This window comes from Chrysochloris asiatica, unplaced genomic scaffold, assembly GCF_000296735.1.
Source record: "Chrysochloris asiatica unplaced genomic scaffold, ChrAsi1.0 scaffold00125, whole genome shotgun sequence".
NCBI classification, from domain to species: domain Eukaryota; kingdom Metazoa; phylum Chordata; class Mammalia; order Afrosoricida; family Chrysochloridae; genus Chrysochloris; species Chrysochloris asiatica.
The window spans coordinates 1,149,973-1,157,700 of record NW_006408643.1 but is presented as its reverse complement, the minus strand read 5'-3'; positions in this window follow the sequence as shown (position 1 = coordinate 1,157,700).

The window sequence follows — 7,728 nt, the reverse complement described above, 5'->3', positions numbered from 1 at the left end:
ATCTCCAGTGCTGCATCAGTTTGTTGAAAGATTTCAATTTGTATTCTATTAATTCCTGGAGACTCGTTTTTTCATGCCTTCAGTGTAATTTAGACTTCTTCCTTCAGTAGCATCATTTCTGGATTATATATATTACCTCTTGAAATGGTTGGACAGTGGCCATTTCTTTTCGGTACAGTGACTCTGTGTTGTGAATTCCTCCTATCTTCTTTTAATGTCTTTTACATCATTCAGTATTTTCCCCATAGAATTCAAGATTGCAAAACAAAGCTTGATTTTTTTCCTTTGGTTCTTTCAGCTTGAGAAATACTGAGCATGTTCCTCCCTTTTGGTTTTCAAACTCAAGGTCTTTGCACATTTCATTATACTTGACTTTGTCTTCTGAAGCTGCCCTTTGAAATTTTCTATTCAGCTCTCTTATCTCCTCGTTTCTTCCATGTGCTGTATCATCTCTGTTGGAGAGCAAGTTTCAGAGTCTCTTTTGACTTGCATTTTGGTCTTTTCCTTCCTTCTTGTCTTCTTAGTGACCTTTTGCTTTCTTCATGTATTATCTTCTTAATGTCATTCCACAACTCTTCTGGTCTCCAGTCATTAGTGTGTAATGCATCAAATCTGTTCTTGAGATGCTCTCTAAATTCAGGTGGGATATGTTCAAGGTCATATTAAGGCTGTCAGGGACTCGTTTTAATTTTCTTCAGTTCCAGCCTGAATTTGCACATAAGCAATTGGTGGTCAATTCCACAGTCTACCCCTGGCCTTGTTTTGGCTGATGACATGGAGCTTTTCCACTGTCTTTCCACAGATGTAGTCTAACTGATTTCTGTGTATTCCATCTTGTGAGGTCTATCTTATTTTAAAAAGGTATTTTCCATTGGTCTGACAAAATTTTGTCATTCATTCTCCATCATCATTTCTATCACCAAGGCCATATTTTCCAACTTCTGATTCTTCCTCTTTGTTTCCAATGTTTGTATTCCAATCACAACTATCAATACATTTTGATTGCATGTTTGATCAATTTCCGACTGAAAAGTTAGTAGAATTATTCAATTTCATTACTATTTGCTTTAATGGTTGGTGCATAAATTTAAATAATAGTGATATTAACTGGTCTTCCTTGTAGGCATATAGATACTATCCTATCACCTTATCCTGTTAGGATTGTTGTTGTTGTTGTTGTTAAGTGCCGTCGAGTCGATTCCGACCCATAGCGACCCTGTACAGCGTTTCCAAGGAGCAACTGGTGAACTTTAACCACCGACATTGCAGTTCAAATGACTTTGCAGTCTGAGCATTAGCCACCAGGACTCTAGAGAAGTTACACTCGCAGAATCAACTCTACAGCACACAACAATGTTCTATAATGAATATGATATTTTAAAATATATTTTATAACAATAAGAAAAAAGGAGAGATGGCACTCCACCCCCAAAGAAAATTCCTTCTCCACAGTTAGTTAACTGGCATAAGGCAACATGGAGAAGAAGCGCCCCCTGGTGGCAGATCCTAGCGCCACACTTGAGGCTGTACCTGCATGGTTTTTTTCCCCTTTCCGTGGGCGCAGGGACAGGGAAAGTGTGGTCCATGGAGCTGAGCGCCCCCTCCAGGTCTTATTGAAAAATTTAAATCTAGGGAATAGGAGGAGGAGCCAAGGAGTTGTTGTTAGGTGCTATAGAGTGGATTTCAACCATTGCGACCCGACCCTATGAGCAACTAAATGAAACACCGCGCGGTCCTGCGGAATCCTCACAATTGTTAGTTATATTTGAACCCATTGCTGCTGCCTCTGTGCCAATTCATTTCCTTGGGAGTCTTCCTTTTTTTAGGTGACCTTCCACTTTACCAAGCACGATGTCTTTCTCCTGGGACTGGTCCCTCCTGATAATATGTCCAAAGTGTGAGAGACAAAGTCTGGCCATCCTGGCTTCTAAGGAGCGCTCTGGCTGAACTTCTTCCAAGAACAGGTTTTATTCTTCCGGCAGTCCATGGTACTTTTAATATTCTCCACCAGCACCAGAACTCAAGGGCATCAGTTCTTCATCGGTCTTCCTTATTCACGGTCCAACTTTTACATGTATATGAGGTGATTGAAAATACCATGGCTTGGGTCAGGCGCACGTTAGTCCTCAAACTGATATCTTTGCTCTTGAAATTTACCATCTCTATCCCTCCTGCTTCCTCCTCATTTAATAGATATTCATTCATTCAGAGGTACTCAGACGGCCCAGTGGTTTCCCACTCGCTGCTAATCAGCAGGTTGGTGGTTCGAACCCACCAGGATCTCTGCAGCAGGAAAGACCTAGTGATCCGTTACTGTAAAGACTGCATCTTCGGAACCCCTATGGGGCAGTTCTACACTGTAATGTAGGCTGGGAGGCCTGGTGCGGTACTATAGGATCAGCACTGAGCTGCTCACCATAAAGGTGGTAGTTCAAATGCACCAACTGCTCTGTGGGAACCCTATACAACTCTCTATGAGTCAGAACCGACTCCACAGCAATTAACAACAAACAATGTGATAATATAGGAAAAGTCCAGATGTGATGCTGTAGGTTAAATACTGGACTATTAACGGCAAAGTTGGTGGTTCAAACCCATCAATCGCTCCTCAGAAATCCTATACAGGGTCACTATAAGTTAGCATGAACTCAACAGCACACAACAAAAACAACAAATGGTAATCTATTTATCCCAGTGAGGCACTATAGGATAAGTATTGAACTACTAACCGCAAGATAGGTTGTTTCAATCCGCCAGCCGCTCCTAGAAACCTTATGAGTCGAACCAACTCCATAACACTTAACAATAACAACAAAATAATAATAATAATATAAGGACTAGGAGTCCTGGTGTGGCACTGTGGAATGCACTGGGTCACAAGTTCAGTTTGAACCACAACGTTGGCAGTTCAAATCCACCAGCTGCTCCTCAGAAACCCTATACAGGGTCGCTGTGAGTCAAAAACAACTTAACAGCACTTCACAACGACAACAGTAGTCCTGTAGGATAAGCATTGGACTGTTAATGAGAAAGTGGACAGTTGAAATATACCAGTCCCCTCTGGAGAAAGATGAAACTTTCTTCTCCTGTAAAGATTTACAGCGTTGGGTACCCTAGATCGCTTTGAGTCAGAATCAACTTGATGACTGTGGGTTGTTGTGTTTTTAAATGATAAAATAGTCTCTAAGAGTTGGAATCGTGTATATGGTAACAGGTTCATTCATTCAGGAAATGTTTATTGAGTGTCTAGTGTCCTGGTGTGGCGCTGTGGGTTAATGCTCCAGACTTTAAAGTCATTTGAACTGCAAGATCGGTTGTTCAAGCTCACCAGCTGCTCCTCAGAAACTCTACACAGGGTTGCTATGGGTTGGAACTGACTCGACAGCACTTAACAAGTGTGCGCCCCAAAAGTTCTGGTGGTGCTGTAGAATAAGCACTGGAGTGCTAACTTCAAGGTTGGCGGTTCAAACCCACCAACCACTCCTTGAGAGAGAAAAATGATGCTTTTTACACCATTAAAGCTTTACAGCCCCGGAAACCCTATACAGGGTCACTATAAATTGGAATCAACTCTATGGCAGTGGGTGGGTGGGTACTGGGTCAGGTTCTGTCCCAAGCATTGAAGACAGACTCTTGCCCTAATAGAGCTAACATTTCAGTTGAGGAGACACACAATAGACAAATAACGGAAATAAACAGCATGGTATGGCGTTGTAGGATACGCACTGGAGTGCAAAGTTGGTTTGAACTGCAAGGTCAGTGGTTCAAACTCACCAGCTGTTCTTTGGAAACCCTATACAGGGTCACCGTGAGTAGGAAGCAACTTGACGGCACTTCACAACAACAAGGAGAAAATGATTGTTTTTATGGATCGCTCATGAAACTTTCATCTACTAGTTTTAGCCTCCACTGACAATTCTTCGATACTGAATAAACACAAAAGCCTGTTTTTAACATCGGTGCCAAGTGTAACAATGAAATACATCGTAATTGTTGTTAGGTGCTTGTCGAGTAGTTCCAACTCACAGGGACCCAATGTACCACAGAAGGGAACACCGCCTAGTCCTGCACCATCCTCCCAATGATTGACAAGCTTCAATCCACTGTTGCAGCCTGTGTATCAGTCCATCTCATTGAATATCTTCCTCTTTTTCACGGACCCGCCACTTGACCTAGGATGATGTCCTCCAGGGCTCCTTAAGTATGGTTTGTTGTTGCTGTGTGCCATCAAGTTCATTCTGATTCATAGTAACCCTATAACATTATAGCAATTTTAGATCCAAGAGTGTCGCAGCAGCTCTTGATCCGTGGTCGAAGAAACTGAGGCCACTCGAAGAGGCAAAGCAGAGTTCCAGATTTTATGAAATCAGCTGGCTCAGAGGAGCTCATTTCTCCAGATTCTGAGTGCCAAATGGAGGACAACATGGGCTTATATGGCATCAGAGTTGGGGAAGGGCTAGGGTGCTGGACCTCTTTGAGGACAGGAGGGAAACCAGGGGGATTGATCCCATTCAGTAACCTGATTAGCATTCTAGCTTGTCTCCTGGGTGGGGAAGATTGGTCCCGCTCAGTAACCTGATTAGCAGTCTAGCTTGTCTCTTGGGTGGGGAAGAGGCAGTTAATGTTTCTACCTTTTCCTGTTCAATAAGACAGAGTAGAACTGTCCCCCTAGGGTTTTCTTGACCGCCAGATCTTTCTCCTGTGAAGTGGCTGGGTGGGTTTGAACCAACAATCTTCGGATTAGCAGTTGAGCCCTTAACCATTGCACTGCCAGAACTCCTTCAGTATGGCATCCCAAACCAAACTTACTGCCATTGTGTCTATGGGACTCATGGCAACTCTATAGACCAAGTCAAACTGTCCTAGAGGGTCTTTGAGACCGTCATCTTTACCACAGCAGATAGTCATCACATCTTTCTCCCATGGAGCACCTGGTGGGTTGAAACTGCTGACTTTTCAGTTAGCAGCCAAGTGCTTTAGCCACTGTACCACCAGGGCTTCTAAGTATAGTATGTTGTTGTTGTTGTTGTTAAGTGCTGTTGAGTCGCTTATGACTCAGCAATCCCGGGGAGTGGCTGGTGGGTTTGAACCACCCACCTTTTGGCTAGCCATCCAGTGCTTATCCTACACCACCACACCAGTCAACTTCCCTTGAATTCTGTGAGTCATTTCAACAAATTAACAAACCCACAGGGGCAATGAAAGCTGGCAGAGGCTGGCATCTGTCTGTCTCTGGATGGCAAGGGTTGGAAAGAGCGAGGATGGAGACGTGGGAGGGTGAGGACTGGATCAACTTCCACACATGGGGAGTTGGAATCATGCTAATCCTGATTCAGGCTGGTGCCCACTGTCAGTGAAGGTGGAGTTTGCCCCTTGCTTAGCATGGGATGCCAAGGGCAGCAGGGGAGCCTGGAAAAAGGCCAAAGCCAGGATGACAAAAACAAAGACAAATTCCAGCGCTATTTAAGTGGCAGAACTGGGCAGGTGCTGAAAGGACATGGACCAACTAGATTTAGAGTTTGGGAGGTGAATGGAGGATGAGCCTGGGGGCCAGGGTGATGGAGACACTGATCTTCGAGAGTCCCCAACTGGGAATGGGGGCAGTCCATCCTCAGGGCTGGGGTCTGAGTCTGTAGAACAAGCAGACTTTCTGGGTGGCTGGGCATTCCAGACTAGGGCAGCGGCTGCTCCCGAGTCTCCAGGATGCCCTTGAACTGGCAAAAGAGCTGAGAGTAGCTCCCAAGAGCTTCTTGTACGTCCTGGAGTGGTTGGGAGCCTTCTCTACCTGGAACAGGGTGGGGCAGAGAACAGTCACATTTTCTACCATCAACAAACCAGATTTTAGGAATCTGGGGTGGGGCAAAAGAGCTGAAAGTAGGGGAGGGATAATGAAAATGTCTAAGGTACAGACAGACCCAGAAATCTGCTTCTAAAAGGTCACCGTGTAGAGCAGTTCCACTCTGCACATATGTCATCACCTGAGTCAGAAGGGACTTGAAAGGAAAGGTTTGTCTGTTAGTTTAAGAGATTTATACTTGGTTGATAAAACTATACAGAAACAAACATCGTGCTAAGTGGAGTCAGTCAAACACAAATGAACCGATATTGTATAGTCCTGGTGTAGCGCTGTAAGATAAGCACTAGACTGGGACCCACAAAGTTGGTGGTTCAAATCCACCAGCTACTCCTTGGAAACCCTGTACAGGGTCTCTATGAGTTGGAATCGACTTGAAGGCATTTAACAACTTTTAGCAAATGTCTGGGAATAGGCAAATGCACACTTAAAGTGTCGGTTAGAGGTTACCAGGGCCAGGGGGTGGGGAGAGGAGAATGAAGGATGATTGCTCAAGGGTTGCTGAGTTTGAAAACATTTTGGGAACAGATCATGGTAAAGGTTTTACAACAGGGTGAATGTCATTAAGGTCATTAAATAGTACACTTGCAAACGGTTAAAAGGGCCATCTGTGGTGGTGCAAACATTTAAGCACTGAGGTTAGGGGTTCAAACCCACCCAGTGGCTCCATGGGACAAGAGCCCTGGTGATTTGTTCTATTAAAGACCACAACCTAGAAAACTCTATGGGAACAGTTCTTTCCTGCCACGTGTCAGAATTGACTCCAAAGCACACTACTGGCATCCACAGCTATATGATGAAAAAGGGGTCCTAAGTGGCACAGTTTGTACTTGTCTACTACCCTACAGGTTGGTGGTTCAAACCTACCCCATGCTGCTGCTGAATAAAGGCCTGGCAATCTGTTTCACTTAATAAACACAGCCAAGAGAGGATCCATTCCACTCTGCACATATGGGGTCGTCATGCGAATCACATAACAACAAAAACAATAATATACAAACGGAACAAAACTATACAGAAACACACGGCTGTAAGTGGCACAAATGTCAGAATAGTAGTTGCTCTGGAGGATGGAAGGGGGGGGGGACTGGGAGGGAGCCCACAGAGAGTGTCCTGGGGTAGCTGGCTGGCAGGTACAATTTGCTGACGTGGGTAGGAGTTATAATGCTGTTCATCTTGGAGCTGGTTTCTTCAAATTCAGCAAGACTGACATCTGAGGCTGAGCCATTCTCTCTGTTGGGAACTTGTCTTGTGCATTGTAGGATGTGGGTCAGCATCCCTGAGGGTCACCTTCTACATGCCATCTTTAGCACCTTTCACTCTAGTTGCCACCTCAAGCATGTCTCCAGATGTTGCTGAATGTCCTCCCAAGAGGCAACACTGCCCCTAGTGGAGAACCACCGCCTTAAGAGAAACTCAGTAAGCTGATTGATGGTGGTTGTGAAGTGCCATTGAGTCAGCTCTGACCCATAGCGACCCTGTACAGGGTTTCTAAGGAGCAGCTGGTGTGTTTGAACTGCCAACCTTGCAGTCCAAATGACTTTGCAGTCCAGTGCATTAACCTACAGTGCCACACCAGGACTCTGGTGGTGGTTAGCGGTGGTGGTGGTGGTTAGCAGCTGTCAAATCAGCATCCAGAGTATAACAGAATAAAACACCGCTCAATCCTGGGCCCTCCTCATGATGGGTTGTGGATAGGACCACATGATCCGTAGAGTTTTCTGGACAGATTAAGTGATACGTTTACTCTATATGGTTTATTGAATATGGCTTTGTGCATGTCTGTACGTCTGTTTGTTGAATATGGCTTTGCGCGTGTCTGTACGTCTGTTTGTTGAATATGGCTTTGCGCGTGTCTGTACGTCTGTTTGTTG